This window comes from Rhinatrema bivittatum, chromosome 7 (genome assembly GCF_901001135.1).
Source record: "Rhinatrema bivittatum chromosome 7, aRhiBiv1.1, whole genome shotgun sequence".
Lineage (NCBI taxonomy): Eukaryota > Metazoa > Chordata > Amphibia > Gymnophiona > Rhinatrematidae > Rhinatrema > Rhinatrema bivittatum.
Genome location: NC_042621.1, coordinates 41,521,928 through 41,548,869, shown reverse-complemented (window position 1 = coordinate 41,548,869; position 26,942 = coordinate 41,521,928). Strand labels below are relative to the sequence as shown.

Genomic DNA, 26,942 nt, shown 5'->3' with positions numbered 1-26,942 from the left:
TCCTCTAGAAGGGAGGAGTTAGCAATCTGTAGAATCTGCTCCTCCAGAGGGGAGGAGTTAGCAATCTGTAGAATCTGCTCCTCCACAGGGGAGGAGTTAGCAATCTGATAGGATCTGCTGCTGGATACTCCTGTAAGGGAAGGAGATAGCAATCTAATGTACTTCTGCTAGCAGGTTGGCAATCTGTAGGAAAATCTGCAAAGGAGAAGCAATCTGTTGTGGGATATGCTATGCGAATGGAAGGAGCAGATGAAAATAGCTGTCTGATAGAATCCTCTCCCCAAAGGGGAGGAGTAGCAACCTGTAGTGAACTGCCTCCTCTGGGTCTGCTAAGGAATGGCAATATGTTATGATGTAGACTGCAGAGTTGGTAGTCTGTACCAGCGGAGTATTGGAGATGGTGCTCAGCTGGACAGAAGGTAATTAGGTGAATCCTTGGGCCGATGGCAGATGACAGCGCCCCCAGGAGGAAGTCCCGAGAGGGACCACCGGCGAGGCTGGAGTATGGAGACAGACACAGGTAGTTTTTTTATTAGATAAGTAGTATAACCACCAGAGGTGGCAGTTGTGAGCTGGTATGCCCGGCAGGGCTGAAGACCCTCAGATACTGGAACTGCAATTCCAAGGTTGCTGAGCTGCAAAGAGACTGTAGATAGTGAATAGACAGGATATGCAGTTATACATAGCCAGTACAAGATGAATTCACATAAGGTCTTGAGATAGCTCAGTAGCTGGAAAGGGTTAGGCCCTCGAGAAGTGAGTACCTGGTTCCAGGGACAGCTCTGAGAGAGAGCGGTGATCACTCACAATAATCTATATCTGGAGTAGCTTCTTAATCGATATAGAATCTTCAGAGTGTTCAGGAACATAGGCCCTCGAGGAGCGAGTGCCAGTTCCTATATACCATCTGAAATAGTAACTCACAATGTCTGTACATGCAATAGCTTCTGGACAAGGAGAATTTTCAGAGTCTTCAGGAACATATGCCCTCGAGGAGCAAGTATCGATTCCTATCTGTAGTCTGAAATAATAACTCACAATGTCCGTCTCTTGCGATCGCTTCCAGGCAATGGAGAGTCTTCAGAGGGTTTAGGAACATGGGCCTTGAGGAGCGAGTACCGGTTCCTTTCTGTAATCTGAAATAGAGAAAGAGAATGAGGCCCCCGAGGAGCGGGTACCCCTGGTAGGTCCGGAGAGGCAATGTTGCAAGAGTGAAACGGGTCTGGAGGAATTCCGCAAACAATCCTTTGAATGCAAAGTAGTCTTGGACAGCCGAAGCTAGTCCAATCGAAGTCCTTGCTAATTCGATCTGTTAGCAAAAGTAAAGACCTTTTATGTTGGAAGCGGATGACGTCAATACAGGGGGATGCCCCTGAGGTTCGCGCCCTTGCTGGTACTTACTTCGGAGCGCGCGCACGCCCTACGTCATCAGGAACATGGCGGATCCGCAGTGTCAAGCCGGCCCGGGGACGCCAGGGAGAAGCGGCATGGAGACACAGCGACATCAAGCCGTCCATCAGGCATGGAGGGAGTCGCCACACAGGTGGAGAGGGTGGAGCGAGGGCGAAAGCAGGCACAAATGCAACAATCACTTTGCGAAAGAAGGGGTTTCAGGTGTTTTAGTGTCATTAGTTTAGTCGAAATATGCTTAAGACATAGTTCTGGATCAATTATGACTCCTAAATCCCTGATATGTTCGGCCAGCTTGAAATTAGTATTATCTTGTAGAGATATCAACCTTGAGCATCTGGGGAATATTTATTTATTTTATTTATTTGCGGATTTTTCTATACTGACATTCATTTAGTGAAAAACATCACATCGGTTTACATTCAACAAGAAAGATAGCAATGGTGTTTTACAAGTGCAATTGTAGAGAATACAAGATGATATTAAACGAACTAGCAATTAAGGTACTCAAGTGTATTAAATAAACTAATATTGTAGAAATCCAAGGAAATGATAGTTATAGTAATTAAGGATATTAAACATACAAGTAATCAAAGGAGGTTAAGTAAACTTAGTCAGTTAGCTGGGAGAGATAGCAAAATAGTCAATTAGCTGAGAGAGATAGTTAGGCAGGAGGAAAAGGCAAGGTATCATAGCAAGAGATAATTATAAGATAGGAAGTAAGGGTTGAAAAGTGAGTGTTAAGAGAGCGTCCAAATAGTTGGCGATATTTTCCTTTCTAATAAAATGATTTCAGTTTTTTCATTGTTTAATACCAGCCTCATTTGTGTGAGTAATTGTTTGATCACTTTCAAATACATTGCCATCGTTTCATAGGCTTTTTCAATGGTATCCTGGATTGGTAATAAGATCTGAATGTCATCTGCGTATAGGTAATAGGTTAGTCAGAGTCCAGACAGTAGGTGGCATAAAGGTAGCATATAGATGTTAAATAATGATGCTGATAAAGCTGAGACTTGGGGGACCCCAGTATTATCATTGTCAAACCCCTATAGTATAGGGTCCATTAAAGATATGAGTAGAGTTTCTGTTGAGCGATCTTTTCTGAATCTGAATTGGTTTGGGTACAGAATATCATTGTCTTCTAGGTGGTTTTCTAATTGTGATAACACTGCTTTTTCTAGGTCTTTTGCGATAAAAGGTAAGTTGGATATTGGTCGATAATTGTCCCAATCGTCAATTCTGCCATTTTTATTTCTTAGCATTGGTTTGACCAATCCTTCTGAGAGCAAGTGATTGAATATGGTTGTGACTGTTGGAGTGACGACGCTGAGTACTATTTTCAGGGAACTCGCTGGGATTGGGTCTAGTGGATGGATAGCTGGCTTAAATTTGGTAATGATTTGATTTATTTCCAGTTTAGGTACTATGTCGAATGTGTTCCATTTAGGTGGCCCATGCTTTTAGTCAGGTTCTTTAGTTGGCGAGCAAGTGGCAAATTGTGTTTTTAACTTATTTATTTTATTTAACAATGAGGTGGCATATTCATTGTAGGCATTCTTTGAGAAGTTGTAGTTACTTGAGATGGAGGAAGAGGGGTCCTTGATTAAGTGTTTTACGGTTTCACAGAGTAATTTGGAATTAAATATTACCCCATGAATCAGTTTTCCATAGTAGTCTTTTTTATGCTTTGTTGATTTGTTCACGCTATTTAAGGTGCTGCACCCCTTTTGGTTTATTTCAGTGCTGTGTCTCTCTGGCTGTTTGCTTGTTTATTTAAGGCGCTGCATCCCTTTCGGTTTATTTCAGCTATCTCCCTGGCTGTTTTCGTGTTTATTTAAGATTCTCTACCCTTTTTCATTTATTTTGGTACTGTATCTCCCTGACTGTTTGTTTGTTTATTTAAGCTGCAGTGCCCCTTTTGGTTTATTTCAGCGCTGTATCTCCCTGGCTGTTTGCTTGTTTATTTAAGGTGCTGCATCCCTTTCGGTTTGTTTCAACACTGTGTCTTTCTGATTGTTTATTTAAGGTGGTTTATTTGGATGTACTTTTGTTTTTCTAAGTTGTTGCATCTTTATTTACTTTTGTAGATTTAAGTGTTGAATTCCTGTGGTTGTTGCTTGTTTATTATAGGGCAGATTTTCAAAGTGGTACGCGTGTAATATACGCGCGTACCCCCCGAAAACCTGCCCCAAGCTCCCCCTGTGCGCACCGAGCCTATGTTGAATAGGCTCGGCGGCACGTGCAAGCCCCAGGACGCGCGTAAGTCCCGGGGCTTTCCTGGGGGGCGTGTCGTGGCGGCGCATCATCTGGGGGCGGGGTCATGGGCATGGTTCCGGCCCGGGGGCATTTTGGGGGCATGGCCAAGGCCTCCGAAACCGCTCCCGGGCCAGGGAATCGTGCGCTGGCTGGCGAGTTACACCTGCCTCAGGCAGGCGTAACTTTTCGAACAAAGGTAGGGGGGGTGGGTTAGGTAGGGGAAAGGAGGGGAAGGTGCAGGGGGGGTGGAAGGAAAGTTCCCGCCGAGGCCGCTCTGAAATCGGAGCGGCCTCGGAGGGAACAGAGGCAGACTGCGTGGCTTGGCGCTCACAGGCTGCCGATTTTGCGCAGCCTTGCGTGCGCCGACCCCGGATTTTAAAAGCTACGCACAGCTACGTGCGTATCTATTAAAATCCAGCGTACTTTTGTTTGCGCCGGTCGCGCGAACAAAAGTACATGCGGGCGTAGTTTTTTAAAATCTACCCCTATGTATTTATACTTCTATTTACCTGATTTATTTAATCTGTTGCACGTTTTTACTTAGATTTTTGTTCTAAATTTTGGGTGAATAATTGATCAAAAATGCAGGTAATAAATCCTAATAAATCAGTAAAATAAATGAATAGAAACAGGTTCCAGTCTGATACAAAGGAAAAGTGGAAACTTCCTAGCATCTCGCAATCTTTCCTCACTATTAATTCTTTGAACATGTTTAGTGGATTGAGATTCTGAAAAAATACTAAGGAAAGCACCCCTGAAATAAAAAAAATCTCAAAAGCAAGACAGAAATGTAGTAGTTATTTAAATTGGACATTTTAAGTATGGTAATTAGATTTCTCTAATTTACAGATTCAGTGAAAACATAAGTCCCTGAATATCATCTGCAGTTTTGTTTAATGACTCTAGCAGCAGTCTTTTAATTTTAAGAAAAAATGTTCCTATTTGAAATATATTCCAATTTGAATAAGTCTCACAGAGGGGAACAATCCAGAAGGTAGGAAGACTTGTACAGTAACTCCAGGCAGGAGTTCATTTGATGTGCAAATATAAATACAGCTACAAAGGAATTCTGCTTATGTATTGGCAGTTTTTTAAAGAGTATAAAATACTAAGAAAAAAATTAAAATGTTCAGCATAAAAAGCTACTGACAATGAGCATAGAGAGTCAGAGGAGACAGACATTCTTCACATATTCCCAAAGGTTCAAGGAGCAAATCCTCATTTCTAAGGCTTCACTGCATCTTTGTCCAGGGGAAGTGACATCATATACCTCCTGTCACAATGGCCAATCATAGGTGAAGCATGGCAGATCTCCAACCTACACAACATGGCTGGAAATATTACAGCTAGTTGCTAAAAAAAAAAAAAAAGAAAAAAAAGGTCATTTGTGCTTCACTTTTATTCATTAAAATGAAAAATATGGGAAAAATTGAATATACAATGGAGCAAAGATGGGGAGGATTGATCACGTACATCTCACAATGAGATCCTGCAATCATCCCTCCCCATAACACAGCCTGCAATCTGCAACCTCCTCTGCAAGTAGGCTACATGCCTGTATTACTATCGCAGGCCAGAGGAAAGAAATGTGAAATCAAACTCACCGCCACTCCCGCTGGCATACACTGCTGTGTATTGACAACAAATTATCCAAACTGGGAGAAAATGAAGAAAGGGATCTTCTGACTCCCAGAAAATCAACAAAGATGGCAACCTGTGGCCCCAAACAGCACCATTTCTCCTGGGCAGAGGGAGCAAATACCTTCCCCTCTACATTTTTTTGTAATATATTTCACATTGAGATTGTTTAAACTATTATAACATCAAAAATCGGAATTCCTAAAGCAAGCACTCTGCGGTTAGCAGATTTCCAAAAGCGTGGTCAAACACACAGGCACAAGTCAGCTTTACTACTCTAGTCTAAAGCATAGTGTCAAAAACAGCTTGAAATCCATATCACCATTTCTATCTTTACTTCCAGAATCCTTCTCCCTCTAATACACAGTTTCTCAGTTGGTTATATACACAGTTTGTGTCTGGGACGATTCAAACCTAATAGAAACAATGGAACGCCTTGCAATTTAAGATCTAGAAATGCGAGGCCTATTTTACATCTTTCAGCAACAGGAGAACACAAGAAAAACAGCTCGTTCCCATCAAACATATCTCATAAAAATATACATTCATCCAGATGGGCTGTGTGAACCCTAAATCTGCAGCCCCCACAAATCAGGAGCACCCTGCCATTTCCCCCAGCCATTAATCCCAAGGTAGAAACCTGTCATCAACCACCCATCGGTGCCCCACATGTAGAAAATCCCAAAAGGAGTGAGCTGCAGCTTCTGAGATGCTGGGACAGGGGAGTGGGGGGGATCTCACATTTGGACCTGCTTCGATTGCTAATCAACTTAATGTTTTACTGCCTTTCCATATAAACTCAAGGCAACCAAATTAAAAAAAAAGAACAGAAATAATAAAACTACAGAACATCACAACATAAAAAACAAGAAAGAAAAGCTATCCATAAACCTGTGAAGCCAAGAAGTGACAAGGCAGGTACCAGCAGGACGGACTTCATTTTAAAGAGTGGAATTATAAACAGATTTACTTAGAGCTGACTAAGTTTCTTGACGTGGAAAGGCTTCTGGCCAAAGATTTATTAGGGAATGAGGGAGGCAGGTAAATTAACTCATTCTCAAAATAGTATCACACAGTTTAAACAGTGTCAGTGCCAAGATAAAATACACAAGAGGAAGAAGGAGGGATTTATCGGAAATAATGGCAGGGAGAGGCGTGCAGCACACACGGCAAGACCAGCTTGGGCCAGGAAATGGAGAATTTTTTTTTCCCTTGGGCCACTGCAGCATATCTGGCGCTTTCGCACCTGATTGTCAGTACAGGGTTTTGAAAACATATATTTTTATGACCTTTCACATGCGTATAAAATACAAGCACCACATATTGCTATAATTCGCTCTACTCAATCTTTTCCTCAGAGAAAATATTATGGGCTTTTGCTCGTTATATAACGTTTTTCAAGATGGTTGCTGTGGACGGGTGTAAAAAAAAAAAAAAATCAAACTGCGGACACGCTGGTCATTGAATTGCAGAACTAACAGGACTGGGGCAAATAGTCCCCATGTTTGCTTATCCTTTCCCGGCTTTACCAGACACAATAGGTGCTCACTGGCTTCTGTTTTGAAAAGCTTGCAAGATTAGATACAGCCCAGCACATTCGGTCTCGTTTCACTTTCCTCAGATGTGCCACATAAGTTAACTGTGCACATTCTGTAACTAGTTGCAGTTTCAGTAATCATGAAACAGGGCACATCTAACACAGAGGCACACGTATATTCAGCTCTACCTCTGCCTGAATTGTATTCCTTCCCAGCAAACAGGCATGAAACAAGGGGGGGCTGACGGCTGTGTTTGCAGGTCATTGAAGTACGGCTGCATGTCAGAATTGTAACCAGTCCATCCATCAACAGCTGACTGAAAATGTGCGCAGACTGGAACAGGAGCAGCCCAATCTAAAACCTGACCTGCTCAAATGGAAAAAAAAATTATTTCAAGCCTTGGCCAAGCCCACAGTGCAGTTCTGAGAGGTTTTCAGTTAAATTAATTTTTGTAAATATCCCCTTGTGTGCACCCATTTAACTCTGAGGGTCACAGGGAGAGAGCTTGAATGCTACTGACAGTAGCTGAGGGATTTTTAAATTGTGGTGCTCTGCCAGCACCATTTGTGCTTTCTAATAGGAAACTAATGGATTTAAATTCAAGGCAAGAAATGCATAGGAAAAACATGCTGATCAGAATGAAAGCTACCCCCCCCCCCCCCCCCAGCCAGAAAACGGGATTATTATAACAGCCCCATGGCTCAGCCTGCAGAGCCGTGGTGCAGACGACCAGAGTTCGGATTCTTCCTCCTCCGGCAGGGATCCTTGGGTCTCAGCGTGTCATGGAGGGAATGTGCGCAGACCCTAGGGGACAGAAGGAAGTCCCTATTAAGTGGCACGAAAGTTGCTCCCTTCAGGCTAGTGAAGGTCGCTGGACCGAGGGTGGTTATCGTTTGAGGTTATAAAGGGAAAAAAGGGGAACCGATGAAATTCTGCTCTGCAAAATTTAACAAAAACAGTTAATTACTTCTTCACTCATTTTATTTTCCCCTCCTAAATATTATAGCAGAAACGTCACAGATAGACTTCATAGCTAATTTAATGACAGCTGAAGTTCGGAAAAGCCCCAACGTCTCCTGCTGTTTGCCCCCCTTCCAGCTAAAGCAGGACGGGAGCAAAAGCACAAGCCCCGACAATGAAATGAGCCTGGGATGTGAGAACCCTCAGTGTCCCAAACATTAACAGAACGGCGAATGCTAGGGAACACGAGACAAGACAAATTAGGTCCACAGTTCTGATTTAAAAAGGGATATCTTTGTGCCTTTCTCTGACGTGTGAGAGGTGCCGACCGTGGACAATGGCCAGACTGGACGTCTGTGCCAGGATGTGACAAGGCCCGGGGTGGCTTGCCAGCCTGCGGGCGCTGTCTCTTGTGGCAGAAGGGTGCTTCCAGGGCTCCCCCAAGCAGCCCCCAAATTCTTGCAATGGTAAACAGGATGTTTTAGCTGGTAAACGAAACATCAAGAACGCCAGCCAAACCTTTTGTCTGTCACAAAGCACAAAAACAATCAGAAAAGGAAGTGCAGCGTGCCAGCCCAAGGCAGGCGGCAAAACGGCTATAGTCTGTGACAAGAAGAAGGTCTCTCATAATTACAAATCAATGAAATCAAACTGGGATTTACCATAAATTTCAAGAAGCAGCATTTATAAAAGGTAAACACATAAATGGCAATGCCTCCCTCTTTCTACCTGATTTGAAGAGAAACTTTTAGCCAATTTTCTGCTTCCACTGATCGGGTAACAGGGTTGTCAGAGATTTGTTTCTTGTAATATTCTCACATCAAGGGCTTGCGAAGAATGACTGTTTTGCCAGGTCAATTGGTCTGCAGGCTGTCGGAGGACAGTTTGCATCATAAATCATAATGAATGCTGCATCCAGAGGAGCTGAAAAGCTGGCACCAAAAAATGAATTGCCCAAACAATTCAGCATTCAAAACAATTTCTACACCACAGAAAGTAGTAAACGGTGACACATCAAGCATAAGCCGCTCTAGGACCTTCATAACAGCCGTGCATGCTATTAATTTATTGCACGAAATGCCCGGGTCATGTTTAATCATTGGTCCTCTCTAGTGCTCCTAAATAAACATCAATTTTTTTAGAATTTTTTATGCAAGATAAAAGCAGTTACTTCCCCCTCGGTTGGTTTAAGCAGAGGCAGCAATAAGCATAAATTTGCATTGCACCCAACATAACATCATGTTTCGAATGAAGACTGCATTGGGGTGATATTTTTTGTCCGCATTCATATTCTTTTGGACTCTTTTTGAAGCCTTGTAATTTACCAAAAATGAAATGCCAGGGTTTTTTTTTAACTTTTCCTTCTCAATTTAAAATGATAAAACAACTTTAAAGAATCTTTATCATATACTTATAAATGATATATTTATGAATGAATGCTTATTCGTTATATGGCAAATATATATTTCTCTGTATACATACTTGTAATTAAATAAGGATGATACGTCATATTCTTAACACAATAAAACATTCTCCCCCCAGACATACACATGCTGTAAACACAGAGACATGTACATGAGAATAAAGCAGAAAAGGGTGTAATATCTGAGCAGAACACACAGGAATAACAACTGCAATAAAACCCTCTTTCTTTGATTTCATTCTAGAGCTCCACTTCCTTATTTCCTCCCAACCTCTACTGTCAATAAAAGAAGCCATCTTGGAATCTGAGACTGCACTGGTTTTTGTAAATTTAAAGATATACTTGTAAGAAACTAACACATCAAACTATTCTGTTCTTACTGCAATTATTTGTTTTAAAAATTATTAATTCCTATAATCGTAACTGGAAGAATAGATACAGTTTCCTGTGAATACAGTGAGACTCAGTACCTCCTGTTAGTGTATCCAAACCAAACCGGGCACCTCAACCTGCAAAATAAAAAGCAGTTACATAATTACTAAAATAGCATTTCCCAGTCTTAGACTGCCTGCCAGCTGAGGGGCTGCTCCTGTCCTGGTCTCCTATGGATTCGGCAGAGCAACTGATAGGGCACTCGTGACAGAAGACAGACAGACACAAAAAACGGGCAGCAGAACATTGCACATATTTCTGCTGTTTTGAAGTCAACAATGCTTTGTACTAAGCACAACACTGGGATGGGATCCAGTTCTACATTAATGCTTAACGGGAGAGCAAACCAGCAGAGAGGGCCAGAGAGAAGGAAGCTTGGGGTGGACCTGAGCACCATCCACTGCAGCCGACGCTCCAGGAGGCAGAGGGACAGGATGCTGCTGCTGCTACCTTGGGCTTTTCTCCTGTGTGCAAGCAAAGCCAGCTCCCAGGAACTGAAAGTTTGCAGTATTTACTGAAACAAATAGGCAGAAGTTCCCCAGAATTTCCTGTGCATTTGACATATGACAGATAATTAGCACGCAGAATGACGATGACGATCATTTGATTCCCTTTCCTAGTAATAAAACCTTCTCCTCTTAGCAAAAGGGAAGCCGTTCATTTTCTTTTTCTTGCTCATAGCCCCTAGAGGCTGGATTTAGGACAAACTGAAAGAAAGACAGGAAAGCATTTGAAGGGTTCCCTGAACAAAAGAAAGGGGAATTAATTCCGTAGATGCTTTTAAGAATAGTAGTCAGTTTCTCCTATTAGGAGGCTAAGGGCTTACGATGATACTCTGGGTCTATGCCACTGTGTTTAATGCCAAACGATGAAGAGCCACGATAGTAAAATATATTCTAAAAAGATTTGTAAAATGTGTGCTTTCTATTAAATCCTTTCTTACAACTAATATGAAACAAGCCCACCTATATTCAACAACAACAACAAAAAACCAACCCAATATTCTGTTGAAGCTTAATTCATTTCCCTCTTTTGGGAATTTGCAGGTCTCTGCCACCCTGCACGTCCAAATCGGGAATACAAAAGCTGAAACTTTCCAGCTGCTAAACAGGAAGAAGGCCCTTTCTCTCGAAACCGGTGCTGCAAGTATCTCAGGGGCCCTGTGAGCAGGCAAGATGGAAGCCCTTTCCGGCTGGACTTAGGCTGGGGAATACCTTGATAATAACACCGAAGGACCCCCAAACCAGCATGCGCCTTCTTCCAAAGCTCTGAGAATGGGCATCCAATTTGCAACTGTTAAGGGTTTCATGGCTGCACATTATTTACATTTCTTTGCAATTCTGAAGCAATCCTTTAGTTAAACTGTGCGATATTTCCCTAATCAAACATCGATGGAACAGGCCTTTCAAAGAGAAGATGGTAGGATAAAAACAGAAGGGCTTTCTTTTCCTGTCAGATGTTGAAGGTCCTTTACATTTATGAAAAATCCTCCATAAAAAAAAAAAAAAAATGGCAGAAAGCATTTTCTATTTTTCTCTTCTATTCCCTTAGGACAGTGCAGGGACCTCGTGTCAAACCCCCCCCCCCCCCACTTTAGAACAATAGATAAATAAAGCAGCTAAATCTTCCCGAGGCCGGCCAACTGTAGCAGAAGTAATTCAAGAGGCTGAGGGATGCCAGATAAATTTGATTACTATAAACGATGGGGATATGGGGGCCTTCCTTTGAGAATTCAGAAAAAGGGGTCAAAAACCAAACAGCTCTGAACGTGAACAATTTCATTTTGCCTCTGCAATTGAAGGCGCAAATTCAAAGGCAATTTTGCAGGAGCATTTTATCGCCATTTTATCCTCCCATTTCCTGCAAACACTCTTTAATTTCGGAAAATAAAAGGAATGGGAGAAGGGGGTGCAAAGTCCTTTCTTTCTCGTCTCTCTATCAATGCACATCTTTTAAGAGCAGCGAGAGATTTGGAAATCTTTTCTCCAGCTTGTGATTTGCAAGCAGTGGCTGAAGAACACAGCAGGCTCATCCCTCCGCCTTTCCTCTTAACCCCCTCGCCATCCTGACCTCTCCTTTCACCCACTCACCCCGCTCCTCAATTAGCGTCCTGACAGAGGTGTCAGTGGAAAGGTTATTTTTTTTTCTTTTATATGCGGCATCTAAGATGGGCTCATAAATTCACATTACAAGACAGAAGATAAAATAAAAGGGGGGGCCGCTCCGTCTCACACGATTTCCCCATTTTCGTGTAATGATGGAAAGAGCTCAGTGCGCGCCAGGACTGTGGCCTGAGGTTGAAATGGCTCAGCACTAGCACTGTAGCACTACGTGACCTCACTGCAGAGCACGGCAGAGTCAACATTTGACAGCTTTAACAATCAGAGAATTACATGCTTTCATCATTGTACATTGTGCCTACAAGGATTGTACTTCCTCGTCATTTCTCATTTTTTTTTAATAAAGATATTTGCCTAAAGTTTTCCAGTTGGTTTTCTCAGCAGAGGCTCTTATAGGAAACAGTGGCACCTAAGGCCAGGTTTAGACTGCCACACCTGCTCTGCCCTGCGCCATAACCCCAGGACCATTGGCTCTGCCAGTGCTTATTCTTGGGTCAGGCCAAACCTCAAACTATATTTTTTCACCAGAGCCAGACAAAACTCAGAGCTAGCTGACAGCAGGGACCGTAGCACTGATTCCCTAACCTACCACTGCACACGTACAAAGCTTTCCCAATGCTAAGAGGGCACTGTCAGGGATGGCAAGACAGGAATATGAAAATCCCAGTGCCGTTAGTTACCCCCCTGCATAGCGGTTAATGGAAGTATGAAAGTTTCATGGTCATAGTGAGCTACACATGATGTTTTCTTTGAACAAATTCCTAGAGGATAGGTCCATTAACAATTATTAGCCAGGTAGCCTTGGGGATTACCTGGGGATGTCCCCATTTGGATCTTCTAAAAGTCCTGGATTTCTTGTGGCTGCTAGACAAAACGTGGCTTTGCACTGGAAGCTGCAGGAAAAGCCATCATTTTGAAAGGTGTTTTCAACGGAACATCACTTTCCGTGTTACAGTAATTATCAGAATGCACTGAAAGTCTGGAATGGTACGGTCCAGTCTTAGATTTGCTCTCTGTTAGGTAAATTTTAAAAGCCCGGCATGCACATAAATTAGGGGATGAGCGAATAAGTTTGGCTCATGTGCACTATGTGGATTTTAAAAGCCACTGAGATATGCGCACATCTTCCGCAGGGTGCACGTCTCGAAAGTTTTCAAAAAGGGATGTGATCCGTGCGGGGCATGGGTGTTTCAGAGCATGGACCTGGGATGTGCGCATAGTTACTTACGCACCCAGCTGCCTGCCGAGGCCCCCTGCTACGTGACCTTATTTCTGCTGTGGTTGATGTAAGTTAAAAATTAAAGAAAATTAGGCAGAACTGCAGGGTTTTAAGGGCTGGGGCTAACTGGGGGGAGTAAAGGCTATTAAAGTAGGAGGGTTTGGAGGACCTCACTCTTAACTGGGTGAACTGGGGAAGGACTGGTAAAACTGGGCATAGTGTTGGCGCACGTCCCTTTAAAAATCCCCCGATTTATGCGGTAGAAGCGGCATTTGCCCGTATATGTTATAAAATGGTTCCACGTCCCTGGGTGCCGGCCGACGTATGCGTGCATATGTGCGCCCGCACGCCGGTTTGAAAGTTACCATCCCTGAGTGTTTGGATAGAGGAACTGCTACTGGATAAGACATTGTAAGAGGGTGCTTTTGGGGTGAAGGCTATTGATTTCCTCTAATATATTGTTATATTATGGGGGCTGGGGGTATGCCCTCCTTGTTTCTGCAATTGCATTTTGAAATTGTTCTTCATAAAGGAGGTTTATATTTTAAATGTGAAAAAAAACCCTCTAAAAATTACAGCCCAAGTTTTGGTTGAATGAAGTTTTCCTGTGAAATTGTGTCTCCCTTCCAAAAGCTGCAGGACGTTAAATCCTGGGGCAGAAGATGAGGAGGCATCCGGGCTCTGGATGATCCTTGAATCTGGCCTTTGGTTCTTTCAGAGACAGTCCAAGCTCCTTAACGCATGTTGTCAGGGCAGCATGGACCTTTCCATGTGACACCTGCAACACGTGCATTTTTGGAAATAGCCCTGCTGAAAATTCCCCTGCCCCGAGCAGGTGCTGTTATCTGCTGGTAAAGGTAGGCAGGGATGGAGTGGAAGGAGGTCAGGGGAGACAGAGCACGCACATGGCTTTCATCTGGCTGCACACATTTGCCCCACACGGAGCTTCCCTACAATGGGCCTGCGGGGGGATAATGTCCTCAATGGCTTGCATACCCCACAGCCAGCCTCAAAATTGCCCCCAAAATATATAAATGCAGCCCTGAACCACCCTCCACTCTTCCTCCCCCCAGCACATCTCTCTTCTACGTGGCCAGAATTACACACTTGCTTCTTGGCAGCTAAAAACCCACTTATTCAGATGCAGCTGACTTAGGTGGATTCATTCTATTCTTACCCACTTAGGAACTGATTTTGAAAGATTTATGTGGGGGTTGCATGCATAAACTCAGTATATTTGTGTGTGTGAGGAGTGTGGAAATACTGTGAGTGCGTGCAATGTCATGTGTTCTGCGTCGGGATTCGGAAGTGCAGACACAAGCTGCTATTTTGCAAGCTGTGCCCATGCGTACATTACTGAACTCGTACGCATGCTACTACACCTGCTGAGTCACGGAGCTGCAACTGCACTTGCCTTTTCTCTGCGGTTTATGGGTGGGAGAGCTGGAGGTGTCAGCATTTTCTGAAGCAGCGTGCATGCGCTCCTTATAAAATCCACGAATAACTCAAGGGTTATTATGCACTCATGCATATGCATGCCATTTTATAAAGCAGATAGAGAACTATAGCCTTTTTTTGCATTACAAATACACGCGCATTTCTGAGGCAGGAATTCAAGATGCGGCTCCGGCCACGCTGATTTATAAAACAGAGGCATAAATCTCCATGGGCCTATTTACAAGCGCATTACTGAAAATCAGGACCTGAAAGGGTTACTGTTAAAGGGGCTTCGGACTGATAATGTGCCCATGCACCTTTATGCACAAAGAGGGGCTGGGTGGATTCTGCGTGCTCTTTTTGAATTTATAAAGTATGGGCTAAATTTTCAAAGGGTTATGCGCGTAAGATACATGCGTAACCCCCGAAAACCTACCCCTGCGCGCACCGAGCCTATTTTGCATAGGCTCGGCGGCGCGCGCAAGCCACGGGATGCGCATATGTCCCGGGGCTTCAAAAAAGGGGTGGGCCGGGGTGTGGTGGCGATCCGGGGCGGGGTCGAGTGCTCCGGCACTGCAGCCTGTACCGGGGTATGGCGCGCCGGCAGCCGGCCGGTGTGTGCAAGTTACGCCTGCCTCGGGCAGGCATATCTTTTGGAGCAAAGGTAGGGGCGGGATTTAGTTAGGGATGGGGGGTGGGTTAGATAGGGGAAGGGAGGGAAAGGTGGGGGGGGGGTCCGGAAAAAAAGTTCCCTCCAAGGCCGCTCCGATTTCGGAGCGGCCTTGGAAGGAATGGGGAAAGCTCCCCTCGGGCTCGGTGCTCTCAAGGTGCACATGTGTGCACCCCCTTGCGCGCGCCGAGCCCGGATTTTATAACATGCGTGTGGCAGCATGCACATGTTATAAAATCGGGCGTAGATTTTAAGATCTGGCCATATGTGCGTAAATACTCTCAGCAAAACCACACACAACAAATAGTGGCTGTAAGTGTGCATGGAGCTCTGCCGAGAGAATTTTCAAAGCAGATTTCTGGACGCAAGTCTGATTGCTGTGACGTATGTGCATGCTTGCCAGCCAGGTTATATTACAAATTCTCCCCTTAATCAGTATCGAAGTCATTGAGACCTCAATCCTTTAGGCATTGAGCCTTCATTTTCTTTTCTCGGGCATTTTATATTTCCTTTTGGTATTATAATTTGCATATCTTTTAGATGCTTGCAATGGCTCTGCCATAAAGCTGGTGACTGTACAGGAAAGGAAGTAGGCGTGAGAGGTTTGTACAGCAGGGCCTGGAGTGAGTGCTGTTTTTTCACAGCAGTATACTGAAAAGTTAAATTCAGTGGTAAAATAATGAGGACATACACCAAGGTTCCTTAAATCTGGCCAGTAGGTGTTGCTGTTGCTTGATGAATTGGATTCCCTCTCCCCAGGAGTACTGAAGGCTGCTTCTTCAATATCCCCAACCCTAGGCAATGAAATACCCGACTCAGGAATTGATCTTAGGTCCCTCTGCATGGTAGGAAGTAGTGTTGGGCTAGCTCTGGCCCCTGGGTATTATTCTTGGTTGGGACAAGTCAATGAAACCCCCCTGCAGCTCCTCAGCTCCTTACCCTTATAGTGTACTTTGAGGGGCCTATCTTTACCATAAAATCTATGTCTACATGTAGACTGTAAATATTATCGAGTCTATAATAAAACAAATTGCGTTCTTTAAAGAGGTTCCATGAGATTCTTTGCATGGGTGACGAGTGGTGCAGACTTCTTTGTGCTGCCAATAACCCTTCGTACATCAGCCCCAGGCTGGCTGAGAGAGTTTTCCAGCAGAAGCTGCAGAGGGGGGTCTGGCTCACAACCCTTCACATCAGACCTCATGGATTTACGAATTTGTTGGGGAGAATTTGAATAAATCTCGCTGCAACTCCTTTTAAAACTCGTTTTAGGCTCTTGCACGATTTACAGCCTGAAATTACACGTTCAGTAAGGGCTCGGTTTACTCTCCCACGTGAGGGGAGTGGCAAAATCAGTGGAGTTCCTGAAAAGAAACTGCCAAGAGGCTGGAGAGAGGAGCTCTGGGGTCTGCCAGAGCAGCTTTGCAAGAGCACGCCAGGCTTCCTGAGAAAGAGGCGACGGATGCAGGACGCGCTGCGACATTAAACAGAACGTCACTTCTGCTTTTACAACACGGACCACCATTTATGAGTGATTTACGTACCTGTGCTCATTAATCACACAGGCAAACATTTCACCAGCTTAAAAAAAAATAAAACTGATTTATGGCTGGCCCCAGTGCTGTGTGCCGCCATGCGGAAGGCCCCCGCCTACATACTGAGGGTTCACAGCCCCCCCCCCCCAATAGGGCGACACCTAGTGCTGAATTCAGAGCCCCTGGTTGCAGGGTTTCCTAAGTTTTGGAGCCCAGCCTCTGGCCCAGGGCCATCGCTGCAGGGACCAGACTAAACACAATCTGGGCGAGGGTATACAAGAAGGGAAAAATCCCCAGCTAGCTGTGAATGAGGGCTCAAGGGGCCAAATCCCAGCCTTGGTTCTGATCTGAGGAGAAAAACAGCTGGGGGGGGGGGGGGGGAAGCCAAATTTCTGTAAATGCAAACCGGAAAAAGGAGAAGTACTGATTTTCTTTGTGATACAAAATAATTTCCCTGTAACAGGTTACAAACCAATCTCGAGAAAGAGGGTGGGAGATATCTGCAGTCACAAATAATCTGTTGATTCTCAGTGGTATAATTAGCTGCTTTGTACTAATAGGATTATTTAGCAAGCATTAGAGATTGCAGAAGGTTCTTGTAAAAAGCATTCTGGAGAATTGAACGGCCTCTAAGTAGCGAAATGAACAAAGGGCTCCCATGGATTTTAATAACTCTGAGCCCGTTATGAATCATAAATCAGATGAAAGTCCCGTGAGTGTTCCTGGTTTCTGCTGGGAAGACATCGGCACAGCAGCAGGTGATCCTTTGGGATTAACAATATTTCCTAGTTTTTTGGTACAATAAACGCATCCTCATACGGGGCAGAAAAGAACATAACTGTGTGGGTTCTCAGCTTTTCTCTGGAGGAAGCAGCAACCTGACACAAGCAGGGCTAGAAAATAGAAATAAAACATGAGAGTCCAGCCCTAGATACTATTAGTGTGAAAACACAGCTGAGGGCAAAAGTAGAGCACAGGAGAGCTTTCAAACAGGAAATAACCAGGACACGGGAAAGTTTTCAAACGGAGAATAAACCGGGATATGGGAGACCTTTCAAACAGAGAATACACCGGGACATGGGAGACCCTTCAAACAGAGAATAAACCAGGACATGGGAGACCCTTCAAACAGAGAATAAACCAGGACATGGGAGAGCTTTCAAACAGAGAATAAACCAGGACATGGGAGACCCTTCAAACAGAGAATAAACCAGGACATGGGAGAGCTTTCAAACAGAGAATAAACCAGGACATGGGAGACCCTTCAAACAGAGAATAAACCAGGACATGGGAGACCCTTCAAACAGAGAATAAACCAGGACATGGGAGAGCTTTCAAACAGAGAATAAACCAGGACATGGGAGAGCTTTCAAACAGAGAATAAACCAGGACATGGGAGAGCTTTCAAACAGAGAATAAACCAGGACATGGGAGAGCTTTCAAACAGAGAATAAACCAGGACATGGGAGAGCTTTCAAACAGAGAATAAACCAGGACATGGGAGAGCTTTCAAACAGAGAATAAACCAGGACATGGGAGAGCTTTCAAACAGAGAATAAACCCGGACAGGGGAGAGCTTTCAAACAGAGAATAAACCGGGACAGGGGAGAGCTTACAAACATAGAAAACCAGGACATGAGAGCCTTTTAACATAGAAAACTGGGACATGGGAGTGCTTTCAAACAGAGAATAAACCGGAACACAGGAGATCTTTCAAATGGAAAATAAACTGAGACACAGGAGACTTTCAAACAGAGAATAAATCGGGACATGGGAGACCTTTTAAATAGAGAATAAACCAGGACACAAGAGAGCTTTCAAGCAGAGAATAAACTTGGACATGGGAGACCTTATAAACATAGAAAACTGGGACATGGGAGACCTTTCAAACAGAATAAAATGGACGACTAGAGATCTTTCAAACAGGGTAAATCAGGCCTGCACCTTGGCAGCTGCCTTAGGGCACCAAAGGTGTTGAATACCTAGCCCTAAGGGGAGCCTTCTCCCATTTACTTTAGGGCCATGTGCCAGTGCCACTCTGGTCCTCCTCTGCTTTCAAATCTCCAGGAATGAACCCTCCTGCTTTTCAGGGCTGACCCCTGCCCTCACCCTCTGGTTCTATCCATGGATGACAAAATCTTAAATCCAATCCTGAGGAAAAGCAGAAGGTGGGGGATCTTTCCCACAGAGTAAACTGGAACACTCATTAGTCAGCCTAAAACCCATGAAAGTACTCTTGGCTAGTAATCAGATCAGTAAGTAAAGCTTTTCACAATTTACTTCAGCCCCGGGGCTGAAGTAAGTTGCGCGTGCCAGCCAACAGCCTGCGCGCGATCCCTGGCACAGCGGCAAATATGACCGCTGTGCCTGGAGCCTGACCCAGCCCCGCCCCATTTTTGCAAGCCCCAGAACTTACACGCATCCCGGGGCTTTACGCATGTCACCGGGCCTTTTTAAAATAGGCCCTGTGCGCATAACCCTTTTAAAATCGAGCCCTAAGTTTGCACCTAAGGCAACAGAGAGTAAAGTGACTTGCCAAGGTCACAAGCAGTAGTGGGATTTTTGAACCCTGGTTTCCCTGGTTCATAGTCTGCTGCTCTAACCATTAGCGCTGCTCCTCCACTCTCAAGAGGGCTCTCGAGAAAGTTTTTCAATGAAACATAAAATGTTTGCACAGGAAATAATTTTAGAATAACACCAGGCTTCTACAACGGCAGAGGCTGATGATTACCAAACCATTTTTGTAATTACTTCAATTAGGGAGATGTATACGAAAATGAAGAGGACCTGGAAACTGGTTTTATAATAAACAGTTCAAAAACTGAACTTGAAAAAATCCAGTACACATGTTTGAGAAGGTACAGAATAGGTTCTGGCTCCTCTTAGCTACACATGCAGAGAATCTGCACTTAACCATCAAGCCTTGTGCTCTGGGAATTTTTTTTATTGCCATCTTTGCATTTACAACAACGTAATTGATCCATTTTGGGGTTAATATAGCTAATCAGAACCTATAAGCTGTTTATTACTTATAGAAGATTTACGTTAGATTAAGGATTCTGCTGACATTTGTGTGCCCTTAGCAGTAAAGTGGTGAAAAAAAATGACAAGTTCTCAGGCACGCCCAGCCTAAGATTTAATCAGGCGTGTTCTCTTCTAAAAGAAGACCTCCTGGAAAAAAAATGGCAGAATGGGGATGTGCTGCCCTTCCCTGACTGATCATCTCACAGGAGAAGCGCAGATGTGCCAGGATGAATTTTCTAAGACTTATGCAGTGGTTGTGCGTGCAAAATTAGAAGAGACCTACGTGTATGGCAAGCCAATGCTTAGAAGGGGGAGGGAGTATGTGTGCACTGCTGCTGCGTGCACACAAACTCCCTCCCGGGGTTTGAAGTACATGCATATTTACATATTTTATAAACGGAGTATGCCCATACTGCATCAAACGTGCGTGCAGGCATCTGCTCATCAAGTCGCGGAAATTATATCTGACTTCTTGGGCCCTGCAGTTTTTGAGTGGAGGGTCTGCCGTAAGTACTGGAGGGTGAAGATCTGGATCAGCTGGTGAAGAACTCAGTAAACTACTGCATTGAAGTGCACACACAAGTAAGTAATTTCCTAAGCAAGATACATGCATTCACCTGCCAAGTGTAATAAAATTTCTGCCTTGGCGCATGAACTGAAAGTTATTATATACACATGCTACAGTTAATTAATGCATAAAATATGTGCGCATACCTTTATAAAATGGGTAGAGAAAGTATGCTTTTTTCTGCGTTACAAATATGTGTGCATACTTTCAGGGCAAGAATACACAGCTCCCACCACACAATTTATAAATCTCCATTGACCCACTTACGAGCACATTTGGTGACTTACACAGACATTCACCTCTGCTCTCCCTATTGAAAAGTATCCTTGTTATATGCATGAAAGCAATGAATTGTCCTTGGTTTTGAATGGCTCTAAGGGAAATTTAAGAAGGACTGAATAAAACTAACTCTGCATCCAGGCCTAAGCGTGACAATCCTTTTTCTGAATTTCCCCATGGAGGTGTACTATGCTGATAAGTCTACTAGCACCACACAGTCACCCAGGCCACTGAAGGTTTGTATCAATAGCGAGGGACTCACAAAAATATTCAGGGTAATGGAAAATACTGAATGGCCAGATTTTTTTCATCATAGGGTGCAGAGTCCAATGTCTTTACTTGGAAAATGTTCTTATTGCAATGAAAACATCTCATCTCGGACAGGTAAATTCAACGAAAAGGAATACTTCCCAAGTAACATCCAAAATTTAAAAAATGATTTCATCACAGGTTCAGTGCGCCAGAAGGAGGAACCCACAGGAAAAAGCCCAGCCCGACATGACCTGCAGTTCGACAGAAGTCTGCATCAGGGGAACTTAACAATATCATCGATCCCATCTAGTGTTCACATCCATACTTCTTGTATCTGTTACATGAACTGAAGATGGCTACTCCCCAGGGGAGGATATAAATAGAAGCAAATCGGTCAGCACAGACATAACAACTGGTAACATTATCCAACCAATAAGGTAGAGTGGAATGGAGGCCTAATGGTTAGTGCCATAGGCTGCAAGCTAGGGTTCAGATTCCACTGATGCTCCTTGTGACTTTGGGCAAGTCACTTCACAGTCCATTGTGTCAGGTACAAACAGGGAGGGTAACTTTAAAACATGCACGAGCGTGCCCATGGACACACGCATGCACATGTATTTTATATCATTTGCGCAAATGCATGCACATGATATACCTAAAAGATGTTTGCATACCTAAAAGATACGCGGCATGTTTTTTCAACATTGCTAGATAAGTTTTGACTTATCCAGCTAAGTGGCAGCAAAAGACAGAAAAGTCTCAAAATACACTACTTATTCTGGCTAAGTAAGATATCTATTTGAAGATTTATGAGAGAGAGACTCTTTATAAGGCTCTCATATAAGTAAACTATTTATACCACTGTAAGAGGGGCAACTAGTAAGTCGGGGTGAGATTTTGGGGGCAGTTTTACATGCACAGTCAGGTACGAACAGCACAGCAGACATTGAAGATTATCAGGCCAGCTTTATCCCTTATTCAATAAGGGGTAATAGCACGTCAAAAACGTGCGTCCAACCCCCCGGAAACAAATAGCGCCCGCAACATGCAAATGCATGTAGATGGCCCTATTAGTTATTCCCGCGCGATACAGAAAGTAAAATGTGCAGCTAAGCTGCACATTTTACTTTCAGAAATTAACGCCTGCCCAAAGGCTGGCATTAATATCGCAATGATATTAAGTCGGAGGGTGTACAGAAAGGCAGTTTTTTCTGCTTTTCTGTACAGTTCCCCGGCGCTGGCAGAAATTAAGTTGGAGGCCCCAAAAAAAAAAAAAAGTAAAAATCGGCCCGCGGGTCAGAAGACGGATGCTCAATTATGCCGGCGTCCGTTTTCCGAACCTGTGGCTGTCAGCGGGTTTGAGAACTGACGCTGGCAAAATTGAGCGTTGGCTGTCAAACCCACTGACAGCCACCACTCCTGTCAAAAAGGAGACGCTAGGGACGCGCTAGTGTCTCTAGCGCCTCCTTTTACCGCAGGCCCTAATTTGCATAGGCCACCCTCCTGAATCGCGCGCCCAGGAGAGTGGCCTGTGCGCTCGCCGGGAGCGTGGGCGCTCACCAGCTCTCCCGCGCATTTTTCTATATCGGCTTGTATGTGATTTGGAGTGAGGAAAGATACACAAAGATGAGATTTGTACATTGTACTCTCGACCTAGCTTCATAGCTGCTAGGTAGAAGGTGCATCAAGGTAGGTCGAGAGTACAATGTACAAATGTCATCTTCGTGTACCTTTCCTCACTCCAAATCACATAAAATCTTCACTGATGTCTACTGTGCTGTTTGTACCTCTGACTGTGCATGTAAAACTGACCCACCAAAACCTAGCCCACCACCAAAACCTCACCCTCTTACAGTTGACTAGTATGTGTGCCTCCCCAGAGGCTCATATCACAAATCCTGTTTCGGCCATAACGCACAGCATAACGCCAGCAAAAAAAGGTGTAGCTAATTCTGGCATTAAATCCAACGACAGTGTGCGTTACAGTATTGCACACAACGTTAAGTGCCCCTAGTTTGATGAAATTTTTAAAATTTGGATATGCATCTCGCGATGCATTATTTATCGCATACGTTAGGGCATTATCACAGGTGTTAGAGCCATAACGTGAGCGACAAGGCCCTAATGCAATTTGATGAATGACCCCCCCCCCCCTTGGTTAGATAGAAGTTACTGCTTTGGGAGGGGGGAGTTCCTTGGATGTTTTATTTGTTCTTATGCTGTCTATTTTAAATTGTGTATGTTATATTTGGGGACCACCCAGAACAGTTTTGGTAATTGGGTGGGTAGAAATTGTATAAATAAATAAATGAATAGCCACATAAGTCAAAATTTATCCAGATAAGTGTCGCACATCTGCTATGAGTGCAGATTTGGGCTCCTAATTTTAATCATTTACAGAAGGAAATTTAACTCGCGTATTTTCCTTAGCACTTGTCAGCTTTTGCACATGTAAATCATCCAATTTTATAACATGCGCGTGTGAGGGAAATTACCAGTTTAACCAATTAGTCCACCAGTTTGCCCAGTCTGTCTCTAGGTCATCAAGACACCCCCCCCCCCCCCCCCCGGTTCTTCAGCCTGCACTCCCTCCCAGTTTACCCAGAAACCCTCACCCAGTCAGTATCTCCCTATAAAGAATTTTATTCTGACTTACACCTGATAATTAGCAGGTGCAAACATGCGCCGGTAACGGCCGAACGTACTTCTCTTTCGTGAAAATGTTGACCCCCCACCCAGAATGCTTCTGGCCCGTCCCTACTTTTATACGAGAAAATGTATTCACGCACCACTACTTGCGCGTGTATGTTTCAGGTTTGTGAAAGCGCTTGCGCGAACATTCACTATTTGTGCGCGCATGGGCTTATTTTTCTGTACATAAGTCTTTTAAAATTCACCTTTTAGACTGTAAGTCCTCTGGGGACAGGGAAATAGCTACAGTACCTGAGTGTAATCTGAATGGCTGACCAGTCACAAAAAGTGGATTGTAAGTTAAAAAATATAGGGGGTTTTTTTCACCTTTATAATTGCTAGCCTGTAACGGTTTGAACAACCCTCCCACAATTTCTTATCAATAAAATGTTTTGTTCTGACCCTTTTTTGATCTCTCTGTGCCTGATGAACTTGCCTTTTTAACTGATGAAGACTCAGAAAACCAAGGGATTCTATTACCCTCTTCCACAATGGGGCCAATCAGTCTACAAGAGCACCCACTCCTAAATTTCAATATCTAATCCGATCCGCCAACAATACAGAATTTCAGGCAATCTACACATTGTTCAAAATTCATAGTAGGGAACACCTCAGCAACCTAGAAACAGGGTTTTTGGGGCATTGTATTCCTGCTCCTCTCAAAGGATAGAATGAAAAGGTCAGAACAAGTGTCACTCCCAGGCCTGAAACACTGTGGGGACCATTGGAATCAGAGGGGGCAAACACTAAATACAAGCTATTTCCTTGGACATGCACTGGCATAGATATCATCTAATTAAACTCCATGTCCTGCAAACAAATCAAAAATCTGATATAGCCCTTGACCTAGAAGAAATCACAGAAAACTTAAAATCACCCAGGATTATCACATAGGGGAAAGATATCATTATACTAACAGTAACTTCTAAAAGGTCTTCTAATACTTCCTTTGGGATTATGGAGCCCAATAAACCAACAAAAAGGCTACCACAGATCTTATCAATTCCCTAGCCATCAGCAGAACACAGTCTACCAATTTTTTATTTATTTATTTATTTATTTATTTAACAACTTTTAATATACCGACGTTCGTATGGCACATCACGCCGGTTTACAAGTAACTCAATTAAAGGAGGAAATTACAATGAACAGGGGGCAGGGGATGGGAGCAGGCCAGAAAAAAGGAGGGGGGTAAGGGAGACAGGAGAAGAGAGAGAAAGATAGGTAGCGTAAAAGAGAGTAAGGAACAACCGTCAAAAATAAGAAATATTTTTATACCAATATACCAATAAAAATGAAAAAAAAAAAAAAGACCTAGCCAATATAGCAGCACGCCTCCAATAAATGAAACTCTTGGATGAGCCAGAATTTGATAATCAGGCAGGCACAGGGAGCCTAACACTATCCCTTCTTATTCTGCAGCCATTAACCTCTATTAGAAAGAGTTACTCCTGGGGGAATTCTGTGCTACTGCGAAGCACAGAATTTGCACAGAATTCCCTTCCTGTGCAGAATTTCCATTTTCGGCACAGAATTTGGAGCAGGCCCCGGCGTGCCACAATTGAAGCCCATCCCACTTGCGGCTAAGATGGTGTAGGTCCCGGTGGCTGCGAGCGGAGCCCATATCACTTACAGCGAAAACAGTGAAGGCCCAGGTAAGAGTGAGTCTGTGTGTAGAGATGCATGTGTAAGACTGCAAGCCTGTGTGTGTGTGTGTGTGTAAGAGAGCATGTTTGAAGGTGCCTGGATGTGTGTGAATGGAGAGGGAGCCTATGTGAGTAGATTGTGAAAGAGTGTGCATATGTAAGAGAGATTGGGAGCTGGTGTATGTGAAAAAGGGATTGTGTGTATGTGAGAGAATGAGGGTGCTTGTTTGTGAGAAAGGGAGCTGTGTGAAGGTGTGTGAGAAAGAGAGCCTGTGTGAAAGGATGTGTGAGAAAGAGAGCCTATGTGAAAGGATGTGTGTGTGTGTGTGTGTGTGTGTGTGTGTGAGAGAAAGAGAGGGAGCCTTATGTAGGGGTGTGTGTGTGCGCATGTGTGTGTATGTGAGAGAGAGAGCCAGTGTGTAGGGATGTGTGAGAGAAGGGTAATCTGTGTGAGGGTGTATGCATGAGTGAGAAAGGAAGCCTGTGTGGGTGAATGTAATACAAGAGAGAGAGGGAAGCATGTGTGAGTGAGAAAGAGAGAGAGGGAGCCTGTATGAGTGAATGTGTGTATAGAGAGAGGGAGCCTGTATGGGGGAGTGTGAGAGAGAGAGGGAACCTATATGAGGGGGAGTGTATGTGCACGAGAGAGCGGGAGCCTCTGTGTGTGTGTGTGTGTGTGAGAAAGAGAGAGGAACAGAGGGAGCCTGTGTTAGGGGCAGTACTGAGAGAGGGGTCAAACTCTGGGAGTGGAGATAGAGTGGAAGGGGTTGAGCCTAGAGTGGGAGGGGAGAGATAGTGGCGGGTGGAGGAGTAGGGGCCTGAGAGGGCAAAGTGAAAGGAGACTGGCTAGGGGAGTAAGAAGAGAGGGTAGAAGAGACACTCTTATAGTGAACTTTTAGGGAAATTCTTCTCAAAATATTTAAAACTGCATCTTTAAGTGATAACTTTTTCTGTATTGCATTTTAAATTAATTACTTAAAGACTGTCATGTATATTCTGTTATTTTGACCAATATAAAGTATGCAGAATTTTGCAGAATTTTAAGATTTTGTGCACAGAATTTTACATTTTTTGGTGCAGAATTCCCCCAGGAGTAAAGAGTATATTTAGCCCTCCTTCCCCCAACAAATCACACACAATCATAGTTCCTTATGATTAAGGGAACTAACACCAGTCCTGGTGGTGCATGCACAAGGAAAAAAAAAACCAAAAGCTTGGCAGGGCCCTGGAGTTCTGAATAAACCAAATGTCCACACAAGGCTGGTGTGGCAGGATGATATGGACTCTCCTGTGACAATGGGTTTAGATCAAACTGCGTGCAGCAGCCACTGTTGGTCCCAGTATTTACAGCACAGAGGGTTTCTCTGGATCGAAATCCCCCTGCAGTCTGACCCTCCTGTAGTATTTGGAAGTGTAGGGCAAAACTCCTAGCACAGTACACTCTATGTAGCATCCAGTAAAAGAATGCACCTTTAGGAAACACCCTCTGGTTCTCACTATTAGAGTTATGATTTAGATTGTTTTGGTTGCTTACTTATCTCTGTTGGCTCCTTCAGCAGAGGAATGACACCCCTTCCACTGCAGCCTGAGGGAGGGAAGGAGAGTAAGGGAGGAGTTTATTCCTGGTTCGACCCTGTCCCCTGTTGAGAGATCCTTTCCCTTTCACTGGTGCTCAGCGGTGCTCCTCTTGGTGTAGTACACCTCTATGAGGTTTTTTATTTGCATGGGATTCACACAAAAGTCAGATCCTGGTCTCCTTTCACTGCTAGCACTTCCTGTTGCTTCTGTCCTTTCCTTTCAGTAGAAGCATGGTCCCTCCTTTTCCTCTCTCCCCACTGGTCAGA

The 26,942-nt window shown here is 44.0% G+C and overlaps 1 long non-coding RNA gene across 2 annotated transcripts; it reads right to left on the bottom strand.

Annotated features, from left to right (window-relative positions):
- Positions 1–4,066: 4,066 nt before the first annotated feature.
- On the bottom strand, positions 4,067–26,883 carry LOC115096092. Of its 2 annotated transcripts, none has more exons than XR_003857958.1 (5): positions 26,633–26,883; positions 9,699–9,737; positions 8,535–8,737; positions 7,034–7,211; positions 4,067–5,022 (listed from the first exon to the last, which is right to left on the bottom strand). It is a non-coding gene; the product is annotated as an uncharacterized LOC115096092 (long non-coding RNA). The 2 variants fall into 2 exon arrangements; XR_003857957.1 differs by having other exon boundaries at positions 8,535–8,675.
- Positions 26,884–26,942: the final 59 nt, after the last annotated feature.